This window comes from Vombatus ursinus, unplaced genomic scaffold (assembly GCF_900497805.2).
Source record: "Vombatus ursinus unplaced genomic scaffold, bare-nosed wombat genome assembly UNPS02004596.1, whole genome shotgun sequence".
Taxonomy (NCBI): Eukaryota; Metazoa; Chordata; class Mammalia; order Diprotodontia; family Vombatidae; genus Vombatus; species Vombatus ursinus.
Window position 1 is genome coordinate 3,707,220 of NW_020944374.1, and position 24,086 is coordinate 3,731,305.

Here is a 24,086-nt window from a genome sequence, read left to right on the forward strand (position 1 = left end):
TTTTTATACTAGGATTCCTCATGCCTAAAATGCTTTTTCTTTTTACCTCTATATCTTGTAATACTTGATTTGCTTCAAGACTGCTCCAGCACCACCTTCTATTTGAGGGATTTTTTGGTTCTCTGCTCCCTTGCCATCCCTGGCTAATAGTACATCTCCAAGGTTATCTTAAATTTGCTTGGCATCTATTTCTACTATACATACATACATAAGCACACACATAAATACATACACACATACACACTGATACATTTATATGTATACACACACTCACGCACACAACACACACATACATACCTCATTAAGAATTTAAGCTCCTTGAGGGCAGGTATTTTTGGGCATTTATTTTTATATTCCTAGAACTTAGCACAGTGACTGGCACATATTAGACATTTGAGAGATTATTGCTGATTGGCTGACTTTCATTTTAATTACAATCATTAAGTACTCTAGGGATCTTTTGCTTGGTCCTTTTCTAGGTTGTAGAACTATATTCAAGTATCTAGAAGATAAAAAAAATGCTTCCTAAGCACCATGATTTCATCTATGTGGATACTGGCTCCCTGTGCAGAGCTCATTCATACACTCTCATCCTGGGTGATTCCTCTCCATGTCCTTCCATAAGTCCAAGTTTTACAGAAAAGATCCTTTTATTAAGGAGATTTGTTCTGTGAAGTTTGGATTCAGTCAAAGTGCTGCACTTGAGAACCTAAAGGGCCACATATGGCCTCGAGGTTGCAGGTTTCCCACCCCTGCTTTAGGTCTTTTGTTATTTTCTGGATGTCGGAGCAACATCTGGATTGTCCACATGTTATGCCTTGCTCTGGTACCACAATCAGTCAATTTCCTTTTCTGCTTTCTGCTTATACTCTTCCTTGATGATACCTCTGAATGCAACTAAGATATAAGAGGATCCTAAGAGAACATGGTTCAGAATATTAAAGATTCTGGACAGATGCAAATTTAGCCCGGATGCCTGGGAAAATCTTCTAACACTTGAAGCTATCCCAAAGAGGAATGGATGGCTGATATCAATAGGTATTACATCACTGAAGGTCATTAAGCAAAAGCTAGATGACCATTTGCTGGAAAAGAAATTCTTGTCTTGGTATGAGTTAGATTACAGGCTCACTGATGTCCCTTCCAACTCTGAAGTTCTTACATGCATATGAATTTCACATAAATACATATACATATTAATGTACATATACAGATACATACACAAATATGCTCACATGGGTATACATACACATGCACATTATATATCAAAGAGATAGGCAGATTGATAGATAGACATGTAGATATAAAGATAGATGAGACAAACCAAAAGAACTGATAGATAGACATTTGGGATCTTTACTCCCAAAAGGAGAGTGTATCATTTGGACTCAAAGGACCCTGGGTTTGACTCACAGCACATTCACTTGCTAATAGTGCAAACATGAGCAAGTAACTTCCTTTATGTAGACCTCAGTGTCCTCATCTATAAAATTAAGGTGGTTGTATTAGATGATTTCTAAAGTCCCTTCCAATTCTAAATCTATAAACCTCTGATTCTCTGAAATAATCCCTATATCAATTTAAAAACATTTTAACAAAATGTAAAGTCTTTCGGTAGTCTACATTTCCAATCTACTTTTTTTCTACAGATCAGGTTTCACCTTAATATACTAAACAGAGTGATATATTTTGTAGTTTAAGCAGGAGTCATTTTGTGTTTGGGTAGCAAGGCTAGGCCAGTGTAACATATGAAAATGATCCAAAGATAAATTTATAGTTTTCAATAGAAAAGAGATTTCACTTCGTGAAGTCTCTTTTCAAGTTCTAGATCCCTTTCTTCTGTGTCAGAAAAGAATTAAAGACACAATGATCTCTTTACAGTAGATAATTCTAAACTCAAAGTTTATAAATATGAATGGAACAACAGAATGTGACAGGTACAAGGATATCATTCATGGGCAGTATGTGTGATGCCTTTGGTTTAGTTTGGTTTGGTTTGTGGAGAGAAGTAAAAAAAAAAGGCGGATTCTTAGAAGATGGTGCCTCCTCAGCACAATTTTTTAACTTAATTTTTTAAGAACATTCACATTTCTAACATAGGCATACATAGAGTGTGAGCCAAGCATGCCAGCAGGAGATAAGGATTACCATTGTGCCATCCCTTGAGGAAAAATAGATGGGACAAAGGTAATCTTTACCCCAGGGTGTGCCATAATATTTGGGCACACCTAGTCATCTATGCACACATGCGCTTTCCCACATGATCCAGAAACTTCTAAGGACAGTAAAGGTCTAGAGATATACTATGCATTCTAGGAGTTATCTGGCTGTGGATTGAAGAGGTACACCTTTCACTTTTATACACATAATCAAATCCTTCTGCTCTTACACATGTCTATAATCTGCTCTTACATGTATCTATAGTAAGTAAGATAATCAAGGTGGTTATCAAGGAATTTGTATGGGAGTTAAACTCTTGATTTTTTGCTTTTCCTAGTGATTAGCCCCCAGGCCAGGGTCATATATCTGATCTCATATGAACCAGTTAGCACCATTCTATTTCACAGCTAAAGGTACTGACTTCAGCCCTAACCTAACTCCAACAGCAATAATGGGAGAATGTAGATAAATCACTGTCAAACCATCCCCCACCCTCATGAGGAAAAAAATATTCAAGCATAGGGCCTGATGGTGTTGGGTTAGAAGAAGCAACAGAGTCAGTTATTTTTACATTTCAAAAGTAACATATTACAAATAAATTGGTAAAATGCCATGTTGTGGGAGTTCAGAAAATTCTATACTTGGTAAAGAGGAACTCATTAACTGGCCTTGTGTTGACACAGTCATGAGATGTTTCATACAAGTAGATACTTTTGTTCTTTTTAACTTGTTGATATGGGGTAGAATGGAAGGAAAAAATTACAGGGTAGTAAACGTGGTGAGGGAACAACGCATTTGCTGAGTTAAAAAAAAATTATAACTGAGATTCTTAAAGTCTAGCCAAGGCTCAGATTCTCATAATCTAGCCAATAGCTCACTAATGTTCAGATTCCTTAAGAGTCTGGCCAATATGGCTGATCTTTAATAAACCTTGTCTTTGACTAAAAGACGGCTTGGATTTAATTCATTCAGGCCAGACTGTGTGTCGTGATTCTGGGGTCCCAGCACCCCTATACCCCTAAACCCTAACATTTTAGTGGCCTATATGGGGAAGCTGCCTAACCCTAAGTTCTCCTCCAGCCAAGACTGGAAGGTACGTAAGCTTCCCCCCTTCTTTCTTGCCCTGCAGTTGGGGTCGCTCTCCAAGCACCTAGGGAGGCTTGGAGGTGCTTTTTGGGCAGACAGTTACGAAGCTGTCTCACACTTGGCCTGATGTTCTCAGGCTCTTGGTTCATTGGTTAGGTTCGAGGTCATGGACCTGGGTACACCTTCCACAGCATAGAGAACAAGGACAGATGCCCGATCTGGAAGTGTATGCCCAATTCTGTCAATTCTCTTGGCGCTAGAGAATTGGGAAAACTGCAGGTGCTTTTTGGTTCCCTGAGGCTTACTCCCTTCTCTCTACATCCCTGAATCCTCCTTCACGGAGGCTATAGGGAAAAGTTAGAACAACTAAAAATATCTTAGCAGATTCTGGAGGTTTTGTGATCAATGATTTATGAGTTTTGAAACACCTCCTTACAACCCTGTTCACACCCTTCTCCCACTCCCTTCCCTTGAGTCAAGAGGGTATCTTTATTAACCCCTCTCATAGGAGAAGAGAGTTTCACCCTTCCCACCTCACCTTCAAATTCACCCTCTCTCACCTGGTGAAAGGAAGGAGGGGGGAGGGGCAACAGGTACAGCATGGACCCCATTGATAATGGCCTTGTACCTTGGGGGAACCTTTGCCTCAAAGAATCACTCAGGTTCAGCACATCCTGCTCACCCCTCCAACCCCCACCTCAACTCCCAGCAGTCATGGGGCGAGTGGGAAGGGGGATGCGTCAAGGTAAAGAAGCTAGCCATCTTCCCAACTTGGGTAAGTCCACTCTTTTAAAGTTGTAGCTTTAACTGTTAATGATGAGATGTTGATTCTCTGTGTAAAGTAATTTGGAAATGCATTTAACAAAGCTGAAGTTACCTGATTAGTAATGGGTTTGTTTCAAATTTCATATTGGTAAACTTTTTTGTATCAGTTTTGTCAAGCAACTTTTCATAATTTGGTTACAGTTAAAACAATTTGGCTATTTTGGTTATTGTTTTAATGTGTAAACTTGCCAAAAAGCTTGTTTGGGTTATGGCTTGCTAAGAATTTGCAAGTATATGGAAATAATCTCTAACAACTGGTTTTTTACACCAGGACAAATTTAAATTTGAAATGTAAATCCAGGAAAAGTTTTTCCTAAGCTGTGATTAGTGAAATTTGCTGTTTGAGATAAAAGCTCATGGGACCACAAATTATTTTATTTTGAGTTGTCTGATGGATCATAATAATCCATCAATAATCAATAATCCCCTATCTGAGAGAAATGCCACAAGCTACTTAGAGAGAATGTGATACTGGTGGCAAGTCAGCATCAAGAAAAGCTGAGAGGACAATTTTAGCCTCAGTCTAAGATGGGATCCTCCTGGCTCAGTTTCCCCATTATGTTCCTTTGAAAAGGAATGTTACCCACCTGGCTATTCCTGAGTGGAGTCTGGCTATGAGGTGGATTTGATACTGCATGGTTGGCAAATAGACAGCAAAAGATATAAGCACAATGCAAGTGTGTGAGATCTAGCTGTTTTGATCTGAATGTGCAGTCATTCAATACCCCCAAACAACTGAAAGTAAATCAGAAACATCTTCAGTTCGGTTTGGGAAGGAAAATTTCTGTGATGATTGAAGAGGAAGTCAGCCTCTTGGCAAATTCATTTGTGTGACTATTGAGCCCAGGAGGGGAAAACTTCTACCTGCAAAAGTGTTACTTAAACTTCTGAAAAAGTAACTCAGAGAATCCCACAGGTCAAATGTAAATGATTTTAATGGGGCTCTTACACTTTTACTTCTCCCTATGTCTGGGCCCTGCAAGTCTTTTCTGTCAGATTTGTGTCTTCCAGATTACAGACCATTCACCTACATTTGGTAGCAAACAGCGGGTACCAGCCAATGTCTCCCCATTGTTCCCTGGATGCAGCCTGTGCTTCCTTCCAGTCAACCTCCTATTTGGGACTCCCTTGAGGCAGGGACAGCTCTCAGCCCCTTGCCAGCAGAAAGCAGTTTCAGAAGCCCAGACCTTAGCCCCTTACCTCAAAAGAATTTGAATCTCATTTGTTTGAGAGGGGAATGATGAGGTACAGGCCCAAGCTGAGACCTTTGCCCCTCACCCCAAAAAGAATTTGGGTCCCATTTGTCTACAGGCCCTAGAAAACCCTTGGACTGTCCTTGAATTCTCTTACTTGATAAAGGAAGTCTCTAGCTTTGCCTGAGGCTATAATCCTATCAATTGGCCTTTCACTATGGCCTGCTGCCCAAGCACCCAATTCTCTGTTACCCTTAACCTAGTCTAGCCCTCCATCGTCTATTACCTCCCAACGGCCCCTGGCTGCTTCCTACCCTTGATTCTATCTAGATCCCATTTTACCTCCCAGTCACTTCCATCAAGATCCTCTCTAGACCCCTCCTCCAGTCACCCCAGTTTACTGGCCACTCCCATCAAGATACCCCTTCTCCCAGACTCCTCTTCCAGTCATTCCAAACTACTTGACCACTCCTAGATCCTTCCCACAGTCTTTCTGTATATAAGGTCCATCTTGTCTTCATTAAGGTGCTGATATTCTTAAACTCTAGCCAAGGCTCAGATTCTTATAATCTAGCCAATAGTTTACTAATGTTCAGATTCCTTAAGAGTCTGGCCAATATGGCTCATCTTTAATAAACCTTGTCTTTGGCTGAAAAAAATTATAACTGATATTTTATTCAAAACTGGTTTTTAGGGCTCAACTAAGGGACAAAACCATCCAAACTTTTGTGAGCAGATCAAAGATAACAATGATTAACCTTCTGGGCTCCACATTTTAGGAAAGACATTGATAAACTAGAAAGTATCTAGAAAAGGGCAATCAGGATGCTGAAGGGACCTGAGCTGATGATGTATAATAACCATATGCAAGAACTAGAAATGTTAAGTGGGGAGAAGAGGAAACATGTGTGTGGGAGAAGTGGAGGCTTGTGTGGAGGCATGGTAGGTGACCTGAAGCATTTGAAGGGTTATCTCATGAAAGAGGAATTAGGTTTCTTCTACTTGGCCCAAGAGCAAGAAACTAGGAACACTTGCTAGGTGCTCCAAAAAGACAGATTTCAGGTCGATGTAGGGAAAAATGGGAAATTGAACTAAGCATCAAACATGAAACACAAAGACAATGTCACCCTTGAATTCTAAGTGGCTAATGACTTACACCTAACTCCTTAAAAGAAGGAGTAGTAGGAGATATTTTGTAACAAGGTCAAGAGAAATACCATCTGTGGACAAACATACTTTCCTCGACACTTCATGCTTGTTTTTAGTAGTTAAGCAACTTTTGCTAATTTGGCCAGTACACATAAATCATTTACTTATATGCATATAGATCCTAATGGCAGAAAAAAATCCTTAAGAACAACAATTAAGTAGATAGCATTTCCCCTAGAAAATATGGTAGCAAGCCAACAATTTTGTGCCTTGGGAAAGCCATTTGTCTTCTAAAATTCTCAAGTATCCTTGATCTATTTCATGCCAATATTGGTAGCATTACATGATAGTACAACATGTTGTTGAACTTTGTCGTCTTCTACATCATTTCATTAGTCACAGAAGCTCACAGAGTTTAAATAAGCATGCATCTGTCTCTTCCTTCCTCCCCTTTTAAAAATCCATTACATTTGGAAAATCTTTGGTTTTCCCATGAAGTCTTTTTTTTTTTATATATAAAGCTGGATGTTGAAACTATTTTATTGTTGCCATTGATGATATATCTTCTCTATTTCATTAAAAATTAAATAAAGACCCAAAGGGTCGAAGGAAAATGGATTTTCCATTTTTTTCTTTTTGTTCCTGAGAATGATTTATGAAGTATAAGTACATTCATAAACTGAGATACCATACCCTAGAAAAAATAAACTAGATATTATTCCATTGTTCAGGGTCTGTGTTAGGAAATGGCTTCAACCAAATTTACATGGTGATTTTAAGTCATTTTTAACTGCATAATGTCAGGCTAGATGATGAGAAATGGGAAAGAACAATCATCCATTTTTCATCCAAGTCAAAAACCTTCCCAAGTCGTTTAAAATCAGATGTCTATTTTACATGGTGCAATCAGAAATGCTATTGCTACCACTGAGTTCAGTTCATTATGGGGGACACATTCAACGGAACAACACTCTTCCTGCTGTATTTTCCTGTAATAGGAGTTATTTATTCAACTTCTGTTTTCACAGGATGACATAGACAATAGTGATATTGCAGAAGTGGAACTGTTGTTGAATCAGTAGTCACTATTGGAAAACAAAAAAATCAGGGCTAGTGGTATTTCAAAATTCCCCGCATGCATTCAATAAGGTCATATTCCTACCATACTTTCAGTTTCCTTCCATTGGACCCAGTGTCTTACAGTTCTAAGTAATACCAGTGAACTCCTTTCATATATCCTGAAAGTAATTCAGGAGGTTGTGTGAAATTATAAATCACAACTAGAATTTGCAAACATGTCTCTCCTTCTGATGTTCCTGCTTCTATAAGTGGCATCATCATTCATTGAGTCACCCAGAGTCAAAATCTGAGAGTTCATAGTCTTCTAAGAGGCCTTCCTACATTATTTATTCTCTATAATTTCCCTCCAACCCATCTTCCACATGACTGCCATATTAACCTTCCTTACTCATGACTTCAATATCATGTCTCAACTATAGTCTCACGTTAGAACATCCCTTTGCTATGCCAGCCCCCTTCTCTCATTGGTAAGTTGCTCCCAGAGGCCTCTATATTGTGAAGTGGCCCAGACCTACCTATATTCATTCTCCTCTCCATTGTGCTTTTGTAAACTCCTTAAGGAAAGGGACTATCTTTTTGCTTATATTGCTTTCTCCAGTATGTATCATAGCTCTTCTTCTCTAGGTGAAAAGAAGCCATTCTTTGCCTTATTTCTCACCTAGCCTTAATCACTGAACGGGCATTGCCTCAGTCAAACTGAGACCTGGGAAAGACCTTAACTTAAAAAGGTCAAGGTCTCCCACTGCATCCAGGGCCATCTCCAGTCATCCTGGTCTGTATCTTGCCACTGGACCCATATGGCTCTGGAAGACAGAGTGAGGCTGGTGACTTTGCAGATGAAAAAACAGAGGTTTAAAGAAGTTAAAAGCTTGCCCCAAATCACAGAACATGAGTTAGAAGGGCCTTCAGTAGGCATTACCTGTACAACGTTCTAACCAAGTAGTCCTCCTGCCTCTGTCAGAAGACCATTACTGAAGAAAAACTAACAGCCTACTGAGATAGCCTGTTCTACTTTGGACAGTTCTGATGGTTGGGGAATTTCTCTTTTAATCAAATCAAAATTTGAGTCTTCGAACATCTTACCAATTGATCCATTCTTTTGGCCAATCAGAAGAAGGCTAATGCCTCTTTAAAGAATCACAGAATGGCAGGTTAGAAGGACATTTGGTCCAAGCCAAATCCAAAAAGGAATACTCATTATGATACATCAGACAAATTGCCATGCAGCTTCTCCTTGAAGATCTCCAAGGAAGGGGAACTCACCCTCTCCTAAGATAGCACAGCCCACTCTTGGACAGCTCTGATTTGGGAGGGTACTTTTCCTGACATCAGAGTAGAACTTACCTCTTTGCCATATTCACCCAGGAGTTCTGATTCTTCTATGTGACAATCCTTCAAATACCTACACTTACCCCTTCATTATTCTTCTCTGCTCTGGGCTAAGCATTTCTACTTCTTTCAATTGACATTTATCTGACATAGCCTCCAACTTCTTTACCATTATAATCTCTCTTCTCTGTATATACTGCAGATTATCAATATTCTTCCTGAAATGTAGCACACAGAATTGAACATAGTACTCCATATCTGATCACTGCAGCTGGACTTTGTCCACTCCTGAATCCCTCTTCATATAGACTAAAATAACACTCCCCGTCTAAGGAACTGGACAGAAGAGACTTCCCTTTGGCCCCAGAGTTTTCCTCTTTATTAGTTTCTAAATTCACTGACCTTTAAACCCCAACTCAAATGCCACTTCCTCCATAAAAACCTTCCCTTATCCCATTGGTCTGGAACAATTCAGATAACCAATCAGTCATTAGTAGCTATTAAGCTCTTACTGTGTGATAATAGCTAGCATTTATATAGTGCCTTTAGGTTTGCAAAGCATTTTACAATATTATCTCATTTTGTCCTCACAATAACCCTAAGAGATGTGTGCTATTATTATCCCCATTTTTCAGGAAAGGAAACTAAGCTAAACAGAAGTGAAGTTACTTGCCTAGGGACATACAACTTTTAAGTGGCTCAGGCCAGATTTGAACTCAAGTATTCTGGACTCCCAGCCTAGTGCTCTATCTACTGCACTATCAAGCTGCTTCTATGAGGCAGGCACTATGATAATACCGGGGAATCAAATTCGAAAGCAAAGATAGCTCTTGTCCATAACGAGCTTACATTTTGCTGAGAGAGATGGGCAAACAGCTAGGTAAAGACAAGTGAGCAAGAGAAAGTGAGATCTTGTCTATATATATATATCTGTATCTATATCTATATACACACATACATATTCATGTACATGCACATGTATAAAAACAAACATGTATACACATGTGCTTATATATGTACATATGTAGGTGTATATACATGTGTGTCTGTGTATATATACAAGTACACAGTCAATACACACATGAGCACATAGACGCACAGGTGTATGGATTTATGCATGCACATGTGTGCTGTATGTATGCATGCATATATGTATAGTGAAGATAGGTAGAGGGACCGTAAAGGCCTGCTGCAAAAGGCAAGACTTGAGTGGAGTCTTGAAGGAAGTGAGAGAACCCATGATGCAGGGGTGGGGGGCAGGGAACTCTGGGCACAGGGGCTAGCAAGTACAAAAGGAGGGAATTGTCTCTCACCTATCTTATGTAGTATCTTTAAAAAAATACATATTTCAAACAAACGTAAATAGAAATGTATGGAAGACCAAAAGGATGCCAAGAGCCAAGAGACAGACTGACTGGATAAGAGCGGAACTGGGTTTTACTGACAACTAGGCTTAAATCTGGGGCAGCTCGGTGGCACTGCAGTGGATAGAGTACGAGGCCTGGAGTCAAGAAGACTCCTCTTCATGAGTTCAAATCTGGCCTCAGACACTTAGTAGCTATGAGACCCTGGGCAAGTCACTTCACCCTGTTTCTTCATCTGTCATATGAGCTGGAGAAGGACATGGCAAACCACTCCAGTATCCTTTCCGAGGGAACCCCAAACAGGGTCATGAAGAGTTGGACACAACTGATAAAACAACTCAACCACAACAGGTTTAAATCTATGATGAGTTAAATATTACCAATTATTGCCCATAAGTTTGTAAATGACTTCTTACAATCTCTACCCTACCTCCTGCATTTAATCAGTAAGTTTTTAATAGTCAGGAGAGGTATTAACCAAAGCAGAGCTGATATACTTAGTATTCTGAAACCAACAACCAAAATACCCGCCATTTTGATACCATAAATATTCCTTTCTTCTAAAGATTCCTCATCAGCCTCTAGAGATGAGCTCTTTACCGACCTATTGCTTCTGTGCCCATTACACAAGAAGAAGATGGCAGTAGGCCTGGTCAGTGATCAGTAAAGTTACTGTAAGTAAGGCACCTATTTCACACAACACATTTTCTCTTTCAGGGTCTGTCCTTTCTTTGGTAGTTTATAAAAATGAACCGGGAAGCTACACAGCCTTCTTTGTTGAATGATCATCTCTGATCATCAGGAAAAATTGTCAACATTTAATAAAGAAATATTAAAAAATGCCGTGATCAGTTCCCTGATCTTATCCACATTTTATCCCAGCTTTTCCTTTGGCTATTGGATGAGACTACAGAATGCTAAAGTTGGAAGAGCCCTTTAAGATCATGTGATCAAACCTCATTTTACACAGGAGGAAACTGAAGCCCAGAATTGAGTTAAGTGACTTATCCAAAATCATTCAGCTAGCAAATAACAGTAAGCATTCCAACCAAAGTCAACTGATTCCCAATCTAATATTCTTTCTAGCAAAACCCAAACATTAGCTGAATGATTATCAACTGCCTGTGAGGCTTATGGACAGTGTAATAAGTCTGATGAAGTGGGTTATACAGCTTTGTTCTAACTCCTAATTCGTTACCCTTGCCTTTCCTCATTCGTTCCGCAAAGGAAGAACAAATGCTCAAATTGATTTCAGTCTCCTCATCCCCTCCTTTTTCCTGGCCCAATCAACCTCAAGAGAGGAAAAGTATCCATTGGAGCAAAGGTATAATTGACTGTACAGGTTCTGAGAGGTAATCACTTCACCTCCCTGTCTTCTCTTCCCAGTTTAAAACAAATCCATACACTACACAATACACACCCTGCACCTTGACAGTTGACATTTACAGGGCAAGAACTAATTGCTGCCTGAACAGCAACTCAAAAATATTTATGTATAAATAAAGCAAGTAGTTGGTGCATAGTTTTGAGATTGCGCTGTTAGTGGGTGTTAAAAAACTGTTTTTGTGTTCTTCTCAAAAATAACAGTCATCATTCCCTCTCCAACAACTGGGCCAGCAAAGGGAAGGAAAAAAAAAACCAGAACAAGAGCACAGACTGTGGGCAACTGTGGGGCTTCACCACTATTTTGACGTGTGCTTTTCATTTTGAGACTACGCAAGTTACCCATAAACAGTCATAAAGTTAAACAAAGAAGATTCAAGATTTTAATGAGTTACCTTGAACTTCTTATGTGGAAGGCAATCTATTTCAGTAAATAATATGTATTTTTATACTTACACACACATACACAAACTCTAAAACACCAATAAAGTGCCATAATAATAAAAAACAATTTTTCATTGAAAACGACACCCTGGCCACTACTTACAAGAACGGATCATCACCCTATCAACATATTAGCTGTAAGTGAAGGCCAAGCATCTGTCTCTATCTAATAGTCTGGAGGCAGAAGGCTCTGACCTTGCTGTGACTCCCAATGATCCCAATGCTAATCACAGCACATGATCAGATCTCACAGTTAGAAGCTCTTTCTCGGCTTTCTTTAGCAATATCACGTTGCCTCAGGTAGTTAGGATCAAAACATGCAGCTGAAAAGGGGGACAACACAGTCATTCAAATGTCTGTATTGCCTATGCTGCAATAAGCAAACCATTTGCCTACTTGTGTTTTCTTCTCCTGCTTCATTTATTGATTAATTTAGCTAAATTAACAAGTTAATTTGCTACTGTGTAGATGTGATCATGGGAAAACATGTAAAATTCATAGTAGAAAGTAACACATTTATAAATCTATGAATGATGCTTCTGTTTATCTTGTTATTCCCAAGCCTAATGGTTTATTTAACACCTTTCAAGCCAGGGTTTCTGCCATGATTTTAACCCTTAATAAATGAAAAAAAAAAAAACCTGGTTCTCACAAAGTTTTGCATTTAACAAAATGAAAACAAGTTCAGCAACTATACTTCCAAGTACTAACATACTCAAATAAAGCAAAATTAACCTTGAGAATGAAAGACTCAACAGAAATGTAATTCACATATTTGGTGATTGTTCTTTCCTCTCTGATAGCATAGCTACAGTTTCTGAAAAATATATCACTTGAGGGCTTCAACTGATACTTTCATCTCTGTCTTCCTACAACTTAGTGCCCTGACAGATTATATTTGGTGTCCAATGTTGATCTCAAGTGATATGGGAACTTACCTGACACCTTCATTCTAGGGCATCGTAGAATAATAAATTTAGAGCTAGAAGGCCCCCTTAATGGCCATCCAGTTTAAACCTCTTATTTTGCTGAGGAGAAAACTGACACTTGAAAAAAGGACACAGTAATGAGAACTATGGGGAAAAAAAGAGATATGCCTAATGATTTTTGGAATTTGTGAGTAGGGAATAGGACAAGTCCCAGATAGAGTAAGCCTAAAACTCTCCTACTAGACTAGACTGTCTAGTTCTCTCCTACCAGACTAGGCTTAACAAGCCTACTAGACTCCTTAAGAGCCAGACAATACCTTTTACATAGTAGGTAACTGATAATTATTCACTGAATGCTGCTGACAAAACCATAGCAGACATTGAAGTCCTGTGAATCCTTCTGGGAAAAGGGGAAACATTAAAGAATTATCATCTAATGACAATCACCTTCAATGGAATTCTGGCAGATAACCTGAGGCTATGTTTCTACAACCAGAGTAAAAATCAGTCCTTTCTACTAAAGCACAAGAAGCAGTTGTGATGTAGGGCAAAGCACACTTAGCCTGAAGTCAGAGTTGAGGCCAGTGCTGAATTGTTTTAGCCTTGGGTCCACCAAGTATTTAAGGATGTCAGGCACTGTTCTCTCTGCTGGGGATATATTTCTCTGGTCTAATGTTTATTTAGCTTGGAATCTTGAACCATGGAATCCCATACCCCTTCCCAACTCTGGCCTTTGCATTTTTTTCATCTTGATTTAGCAAACATGACTCTGCTCTCTTGACAATCTGATTATGATCATCTGTGATCATCGGGTTGTAAAATATTACCTCTAGAAGGAACCTTAGAGGTAATTTAATCCACCCTCCTATTTTAAGATGAAAAAAACAGGCTCAGAGTGGCCCACTTAGTTGCCTAAGGTCACGCAGGCATTAAGTGGTAGAGCTGGGATTTAAACCTCCTCTTCCAACGCCAAATCCACTGCCTCTTGACCTCAATGACCATTAGTGTTGTCTGCTTCATGCTCAATCTGGATCTCTCTTGGTGATTTTAGCCTGTCATTCTGACTGTGAATCCACTGCCCCCAGCCTAGTAGCAAAGCAAGAGGGCCTTAGCCTCTTTTTCTGGCCTACTTGTCCTAAAACTGTATGGAAAGAGTCAGAATCATTTCAAATTACTACCATTATTTTGCAAAGGAAAACACATACGTATACACAAGCATATGTGAAAACAGAAATACATTTTTAAAGCAGCCAATTCTATTTGGATAAGAACCTCAAGAGCAAGTCTGTCATCCTTTAATGGATGATGGCAACATTTATATCTTTTTCAAGGGGAAAATGATGAAACTTATTTGTGGGTAACAGGCATTTGGATGCTAATATCTCTTTCTCCTACAGCTTTTTGGTCTTTTCAAATATATTCCCTAGGGGAAATTCTGAACAATCAAAAATAGGGTAAGTCTAAGTTTCAAAGAATCCGGTCTCATGCCAAGTATCCAAGATGCTGGATGTGTTTGTGTATTTTTATCACAGGGTGCGACATACTAAAACCGCAAAATAAACTCACCTACTCAAACTGTAATAAAATAACACATGCCACGCATGTCAAAGTGTACATATGATGAATGAAAAAAGTTAGATGTTAATCTATTTTTAGTTCACTTTGGCATTAGCATGTTTACCACTTGCCTAGCTAACAGTTGTGTCAAGAAGGAATTGGGCACAGGATATGCAAGTCTGGAAGGGGCATCTGGAAAACTGGGTGTGACCAATGAAGACAAACTTCAGTGTGACATCAGTGTGTAGTCAAGGGTAACAAAGGGAATGACAAAGACCAATTTAGGCCACTGCATGAATTTACCCATAATAACTGACATTGTCAATTACTCAGATAAGAAAGTGATTTTTAAAATCCTCATAGCTGAGCTTGCAACAACATTTTCGCCTGACTACCAACTCTGCGAAATGAATTACGAAGCAATATTTCATAGCACACTTTTAATCTATTTTTTCTCTACCCCTAACGACTGAAATTTAGGGAACTCACTTTTTATTTCTGCCTGCCCATCTCTCCAACCCCCAGGGGAAACAGACAAATGGCATCATTATGGGCAATGTGGTTTCTGCTTTTCAGAAAGATGGTCATAGTGCCTAAAAGGAATGAACAGAAATTGGGCAGAAATTATGTACAGCACCATCAATATGGTATTAAAAAGACAACATTACAAAATGTGCTGTAAGTAAAAATTGATGGTTTGGGGACAATATTTGCTTTGTACAAATCACTTTTAATTAATATTTATGAAATGCAAACATATGTTCTCAGATTAGTTTAATTTAAAAATAAACCATAAACAAAAGTCTCTCAAGAATAATTTTGTAAAAATTACATCCATAGAAATAATCCTGGTACTATGTTTCTCTGCTCATTTGCTAATATAAATATGCAATACTGCTCTGCAGTAATGCATTTGTAATCATGGTACTTCTAAATGAAGTGAGTTCTCTGCATCTGGATTAATGCACCTGAAGAGCTCTTCCCTTCATGTCTAGGCTTAGGAATTATTCTGAGCATTTCATCTGAGGATGCATAGCCTAGTAGCCCACTGAGCAGGAATGAATGTGGCCAAAGGAATTTTTGATTGTGGCCATGGTCTTCGGGAGTGGTTTGCTATGGGGAAGCTTGATCTCTACTGGCATGGGCTGAGTCCTGGAAAAAAGAAACTTGTCTGCCAGGAAATGTCAGGGATTCTTATGTGGTTAGGGACTGGGCTCGATGTGACTTCTGAAGTCTTGTCCAACTTGAAGAGGCTGAGGCTGGGGTGTGTTGTGGGATTTAAAGTTGGGTTTGGTCCATGGTAGGCTGGTGGCAAAGCTTACATTATTACCCTCTGCACTGACTTCTGAGTTCCACTTATTTATATCACCTCTCTGTGCCAATGAATATGCATTCCAAGTCCTTCCATCCCTCAATCACATACCAGCATACAACACAGGACAGTGCAAAGGGTACTGCATTGTAGACTCAGAATATATGGGTCCAGATCTCACCACCAATGCTTACTAGCTACATGACCCTGAATAAGTCACTTCTCCTCCCTAGGCCTCAATTTCCTATTTCATAAAGTGAAAGAGCAACACTAGATAGCCCCCAAGGTCCCTTCTAGTTCTTTAGCTAGGACCCTATATAACCAAACCTACAAACTTTTAGATTCAATAACTGAATCATTACCTTCTGGCAGAGCCATAATTAGGAATCATTGCACCTAGGGCAAGTATCCAAAACAAATATCATCCTGGCCAAGCAAAAGCAAAACCTTTTGATGGGGAAGAACGGGCTCCAGTAGAGGAGAAACTCATCCCAAGATACCAGATGGTAGCTTCTTATGAGAAGCAAGCGGGAACAGTGAATAATATACTGGACTCGGAGCCAACAAAACCTCTATTAAAATCTGACCTGAGACATTCCTAGCTGAATGACTCTTATCAAGTCACTTAATCTCTCTGAGAGACCAATTTTTCATTTGAAAATAGGGAAAACAGTGCTTACCTTATGGGATTATGTTGAGGATTGAATGAAATAGTACATGTAAAGTTTTGCAATACTTACAGCTTCTAAAAAGGTCAGCTATCTTGAGCATTGTTTTAACTATTCTTCCGAACTCAGAGCTAAGCTCTTTTGTTTCTAATCTCCTAAAGGGCTGCAGTTGCAATCAATGCCCAAGAAACTGGACACTCCGGGCACAATCCCTGATCACCAAGTCCTAGTTATCTCTCTGCTATCTTGACACTCTCAGCTAAGTGTTAATGATCCCATTCTTTGTTCTCAGGCTCCTTCTTCTCTTTATAGTTTGCATGTGTGAGAGAAAAAATTATTAATAACCAATTACTAATATAGGGGGATCCAGGTTTTTTACTTTTCTATTTTTTCATATACAGGCTAGGTCAAGGCAGCCTCTGAAGGACGGGGCTGATGATGAGACTGGGTTAACACTATCCTCAGTGTTGTGTGGGACTCCACCCAACTGGGAAAACTTATTTCTGATTAAAGGGTAAAGACCATCAAATCTAGGTAAAATTTGGACCATTGTTCAACTACATAAGTGGCTTAGGTGGAGGTAGATCCCCATATCTAGACTGGAGGTAGTCTCAGTAGTGAGTCTCTTTGTCCAAGAGTGACATAATCAGAGTCAAGTACCCAGCCCCTCATTAGAATAGGCCTACCTCTCATTATAATATGTATTCTCTCATTAATTGTTAACCAATTGGAGTTGATTTCTGCCTGTTGGGAATACTCAGTCTTCTAAGGTTATTTAAACTCTCAGTGGGCCCCTGGGTTCATCTTTGGTTTATGAGAGAAAGCCACTGACCAAAATTGGTAAATTATTTGCTAGCCATAATTAATAAACCGGATATTAATTACCCAGAAAGTATGTCTCTCAGACTTTTCATTCATCACAGTGTGCAGAGGGGGTGGAGTGATGTTGCATGGTTATATTCTTAACACTTGGTCATATTGTCTAACTCAGCTTTGTAGTCAACCCATTGCTTTACATACAAGGTAGAAGAGTTTGTGGGCAGATATAAATTGAGCAAAGATATCCTCTGTATGAGCTATTTACAATAACTTTTGTAATCACTGTGCACTATCATGTAGTACTTCAAGGCTTAAAAATACTTTCCTCACAAAAACGTTGTGAAGTAGGTCATTAAAGTACTACTATCCCCATTTTACAAATGAGGAAACTGAGGTCTGGAGAGGTTAAATAGGGAAAGTTTGGTACAGCAGAAAGTAGGCTGGCCTTGGAGTCAGAAGATCTAGTTTAATATACTGACTGACAACTAGTTGCTCTGACCATGGCGGCTAAGTCACTTGTCACCTAAGAGTCACTTTCTTGTCCTTTAAAAATGGGAATAATAATAAGTTATGCCATTTGTCTCATACTGTTACTGTAGAGAATGTATTTTTGTTCACTTTAGAATGCTACAGAAATGGGCCTTAAGTGCCTTGCTCAAGGTCACTCAGATAATAAGCACCAAAGCCAGGATTCCAACCTACTAGTGTGGATTCCAGATGTCAGGCTTTTTTTCCATTAAATCAGGCCAGGCCTCCAGGGTAACATACTCATTTCCAACAACTGCACTCTAACAGGAGCAAAGTGTTCAAATCCCACATCTTCCAAGAAACATGCATTGGCCTTACCCCCCCAGATCTTTACCAGTCTCTGTGCATTTGCCTCACTGAAGTTAACCAATATTTTAGGATACCCCCTTCTACCCTCATGAGAATTTAATGGACAGATCATGGCTGGTATCAAGATGCTAAAATGTGTCTTCCCCCATCCCTGTTTTCAGGCTGGGAGGCACCAGGCTGGGACAAAATTCTTTGAATCTTTTACCTCCAGAGTTGTTAAAAAAAGTCTAGAAAATCTGATATTAAATCATTTTGAGCAGAGTAGATAGTTATCAGGGGCATGGAGCTGGGCATAAGAAAAGAGGAAGGGCAGGGGAAAGATTTATATCCCCAAACAACAGAAGAGCATTCCCCTTCCTGATTCTTGGAAGCTTGACAACTCTGCTGTGACGCAAAGGTCCCATCAAGCAAAACAAAAGTGATATAGCACTGCTTTGCCATGCTACCATGTCAAGATCCAGGGAAAGCATCATGAAAGTTTCTATCAAGTCATCTACATGTTCAGTCATGCATGAATCTATCAGTGTGTGTGTGTGTGTGTGTGTGTGTGAGTGTGTGTGTGTGTAAAAAGACCTCAGGGAAATACCTCACATCTCTGGACACCATCCCTTTCAGGAGAGAGAGAGGCCCCAGGATATCACAAGTTTACTGGAGGGGAGGCTTTACCAGGGGTGGCCAGACTACACTATCTAGAAGAGTAGCCACCTGGTAGTTTCCTATTGAAACTAAAAATATTCTTGTGTAGAAGGAATGGTTTGGAGCAAATCTTATAAAGCAGGAGCACCTCCTGGTGACATTCACGACAATGCTGAAAGGCATGGGATATGTAGTAAATGTTGGATGATGCCTCAGCCCCCAATCCTATGACTGTTTAATCAGGGCAGGGGGATAAATAGCTGAATCACAGGAGCATCAGAGAGGACTGGCCACTAATCCAGGAGTGATACATGCAATGGATATTAAAAAGAAATTACTTCACCATTTGGTTCTCTCTCTCCTTGTGTATGCTACAGGTGTCAAGAGCTTCAAGCCTCTCTCTGCCCTCTTCTACACTGAAAGAATGAATGCATTGCTGAAACAGAGCAACCAGCATATATACTAGCCTAGGTGGGCTTGAGACTAGATAGCAAATCCACGGCTTCCTGTTCTGCTCTATGTTTCTTTCCTGAGTATAGGTGATGTGAGAATAAACCCTGAGATGGACTTTCTGGCCTTTGAGGAACCCCAGAGTTGAAGAAGGTGGGAGCTCCTGGCTCCTGAATCAAAGCCAGCTACACTGCAAGAGATAACACTGGAAACCAGCCTAGCACTTCTTAGAGAAGATGACTACTGGCAGGAGGATGAGCCCAGGCCCCGGCCTGTGTTGCCAGAAGATATGGACCTAGAAGTAATCTCTTGGAGAATGGAGAGCTGAGGCAAAGATGAAACAGCAATTCAGCAAGCTTACAAAATACATCAAGTTTTGATGGTGTAAGTATCCAACTTCCAAGAGAATATGCCAATAGTGACAACTTACTGCTACTTATTAAGGTTTTTGTCAAAGCATGCATGAGTCTATTGGGTTTTTAGCATATCTTTTGTGTGAAAAAAATGAATAGCTGTCCTATACTTGATTTATGTTATATACTGAGTACCTTTCTATTTTTCCCTTTTTGAAGTGACATGAGTCATGGCTAGATGTTTGGTGATTTCCCCAAGGCTCTGGAGTAAGGCCATAAAAACACTTGATTTCTCTCTTTGGAGGTCAGGCTCCCCCAGAATATGAGTGGGGGAGGGACTTGAGTGGGAGAGGCAAAGGGCAAGTGCCCCAGCCCCTTGGTCTCAGCAGTGGTTCTTGCCTTGAATGTTCTCATGCTTACTAACCTGATGCTAACTTCAGCCATTTCTAGTTGCTGAAGGAATATAAGCATGGTCAGTGCCCTATAAATTTTAGCGCCCTGAGACAAAGCCTTGGTCGTTAGCTATAGTTCTCCTTGACTTCATCAACCTGTCTGTATCACTCCAAGTAAATAATGCAACAATTGACTGCTCCCCAAGTTTCTATCGTCTACAACTTAGCAGTTGATTCTATACTGACTTATGCTGTCCCCTAGTTGCTAATATGTCTGACCCAGTATAAGAACTGACCCCTAAACTCAAAAAAGGGGGTCAAATTGTCTGTTTCTTTTCAGCCTCCCATAAATTTAAGTACTCAATAAGCATGTGACTTCACAGTATGTATGAGTGTGTGTTAATTATAATAACAGACCTCCACAAATACTTGCTGATTGACTCAGTAAGCCAAGAGAGAAAGTATAGAGTTTTCTTCCTTTTTCAGCACACTATGATGTGTCTGGCCACCTTTCCTATCCATGAAGGGCTAAGGGAAGAGTGTTAGCTACTCTGATCTAATGTGAGTTAAAATATTAAAAAAAGCTTAAATAGAAGAGGCACCTTGGCCATGAAGAGGCTTGGTCAAGAGGCAGCAGCTACTGTTGACACTGCTAATACAGATACCTTTGGAATGGGGATAAAGAAGCACAAGGAAGAGACTGAAGGGTAAAGAGAAAGGGAGAAGAATGAAAAAGCAGGCAGGCCATTCACAAATGTGCTCACTGTGGAAAGTTATTCGGATGGGAAAGTTCCCCATCAGTATTCCCATATAGGAAGAAGGATGTTATAAACCCCAGCTTTGCAAATTGGAACAATTGCTCAGCTCAGATCCAAAAGCATCTGTCTTCACAAAAGGAAGAACACAATCATTTTCAATATAGTACATACAGAGACCAAGGTTGCCTTTAAAAAAAAAAACAAACTATTATTGTGATGTGATCTGCGTGTGTGTGTGTGTGTGTGTTCCTTGATTTATCTTTACCTGCAATGACTAAAAATAGGCTAGTGGAGGAGGGGGAAGAGGATGACAATAAAAAGAGAAACACAGTTAATTTGGGTTGCTATAAAATAATATATGATAATGACACCCTGTTATTTATAAGAGACACAAGGCCAACTATTCCTGAATTATGAAGTCGAATAAATTTTCACTTAATCTCTAATTATAATGCAGTTATACTATTGCAAGCTGTGACCTTGTCAAATCTCTCAAGATAAGCAGCTGTGAACCAGTCTCCAGTCAGATGGAAGGCTTCCTCAAGACCTCATGATGCAGAAATGAGTAGAGATGACTCAGCAGGTGGTGTTTTCCTTACAAAGGCACCACTAAAGGCACATTCTGGCAAAAGACACGAGAAATGCAACATGTAGGATTGACGAGCTGGAAGAATAAACAAATGAGGCAAAGGGGCAAAACAGAAAATCTCTAGCCTAAAAGAAAAGTGTTACAAGGGGACCCAGCTTGCCACTTGCAGACAAAGGCCTCTCCTAGTAACCTTGGGTATCCTTTTCCTTTTGGTAGTTTTACTAAAGGAGATCATCAAACATCCAGAACTGAACAATGTGTACTGCCTGGGCATCCCGAGAGGTCAGTACACATGAGACAGGACATCTGTACTATTGATCAGTTACTGGCAAGAAGGGAATAGAACAGCTATACTGGCAAGTCTAGCATTCAAAAATTCCTATGCCATCTGCTTAGGAATCACTCTCCCCTCTGGCTTATTAGTATGCATGTGTGTGTGTTAGAACTATATCCCATACAAACCAATTTCTTTAATTAAACATGGGAGAAGAGAGGTGTTCCCTTTATCTTCCAAGGCAGAATGGAGAATATGTTTTAATGGATTTGCTACTGTAGGGGAGAATCATCTGATACAGACAAGGAATGTGAACCGTGTATTTAATTGATCAATATGGCTGAAACAGCATTCATGTAGTGAATTAATGGGAGATATAATTGGAAAGGGAGGCAAGCACCAGATCACTGAAGGCCTTGAATGCCAAAATAAGTGGTTTGGTCCTTATTCTGTTGGCAGTGAAAAAGCAGTGAAGATTTTTTTGAGCAGAAGAGTGATAGCTACATAGCAGTGCTATGGAAAGACTAAACATGTACAGGAGCATTTAAGATAGATCAATGCCAACTCCACATCAAACACTACAGGCAGAAAGAACAACAGTTTGGTGTGAGATAATCCAGACTTCTAGACTGCATCAATGGCAATAATGAAGATGTAAAGGAAAAGAATGGACATGAAAGATACCATAAGGAAGAACTGAGAGCATTTGTGAATTCCTTTGATATAGACAGAGAGGGTAAGGGTTGGCTCTAAAGTTTCCAATCCAGATGGCCGGGAGAATGATGGTAACACTAGCAGAAACAGGGAAGTTAAAGCATACAGCTTTTACTATGGTAGGGTCTATTCTACTACATGAGGACAGAGAAAGAATTGATAGGACAGTATGATGTTTTGATTGGGTATTTTGTTATTATTTTGTTCTCTTCTTTTCCAATGAAGTTCAAATAGAAATGGTCCTAAGACAAATTACTATCATGTTATTATTCTTGTTGCTGTAATGTTCCATGGACTATTGCACAGGTAGACAGTAGAAGGTTTTTGTTTTTTTTTAGTTATGTACAAGTATTTGCATGAAAACTCATCCTCTGTAGGCTCACTGCAAATATCCTCAGTACAGTGCCGGTAACATACATAACAAGGATGGCATACATTTCATCATACAAACATGCACATGGTTGGGATCTCCTCTGCTGGGTTGTTGTTGTTGTTGTTTCTATTATTATAATTATCTCCTTATCTTGGTCGGTGGAGCTCAATAGGAATATGCCTGGGACAAGTCACCATTTACTATTATTTTTTAGTCGTGTTCTAGGTAATATTGAAAAGTAGACAACTGCTTTTTCTGGTTGAATAAAGTAATATGCAAAATCATATTCCTAGATGGTGGAGGGAAAGCAGTGACTTGCCAGAGCTCTCCCCCAAATCCCTCCAAATACCTACAAAAAATGGCTCTAAACAAATTCTAAAGCAGCAGAACCCACAAAAAAGAAAAACAGAGTAAAACAAATTTCCGGCCCAAGACAACCTGGATGGCCGATCAGAAAGGTATATCACGTCGGGCTGGGAGAGGAGCACAGTTCGGCGTGGGTGCGCAGGCCGCTGCAACCCTGGAGCAGGCCTCAGAGGACTGAATCACGGGCAGCTGTTGCAGACTTCTCAACCCACAAATGCCAAAGACAACTTAGAAGGTCAGTGGGAAAAGTCTGTTACTGCGGTGAGAGAAGAAGCTAGATCTCAGCTGCCCCGAGGGCAACAGCTGGCTTCTGAGCTTCCAGCCCACAGACTGAGGAGGAATCGAGTGGCTGATCAGAGGGGGATTGCAAGGATCTCTTTGCCAGTGTTGAGGCAGGAATCTCTTGCTTTGCCCATGCTTGGATCTGGGTCGCAGTTCTGAGGGGCGGTCCTGGGGCGAGGTGGAGCGCTGCCATGGTGGAGCTTGTTGTGGCAGTGGAGAGGAAACACCTTGCCCCTTATCATAGCACCTTGGAAGCACTGACACTTTTCAGGTCCCTAGAAATAACTCTGAAAATAGCTATACAAACCCCCAAAGCTTGGGACAGTACATTCTCCACATTGGAAACAGACTCTCACCTTAACAAAGAGTTTAAAACTCAAGTAATTGGTTGGGATCATAAGCAGGCAGCACAAAAAGAGTCAGACTATATTATCTTACTTTGGTGACAAAGAAGATCAAAACATACAACCAGAAGAAGACAACAAAGTCAAAGCTCCTACATCCAAAGCCTCCAAGAAAAATATGAATCAGTCCAAGGCCTTGGAAGAACTCAGAAGGAATTTTGAGAGCAAGTAAGAGAAGCAGAGAAAAAACTGGGAAGAGAAATGAGAGTGATGCAAGAAAATCATGAAAAGCAAGTTAACAGCTTGCTAAAGGAGACCCAAAAAAATACTGAAGAAAATAACACCTTAAAAAATAGCCTAACCCAAATGGCAAAAGAGGTCCAAAAAGCCAATGAAGAAAAGAATGCCCTAAAGAGCAAA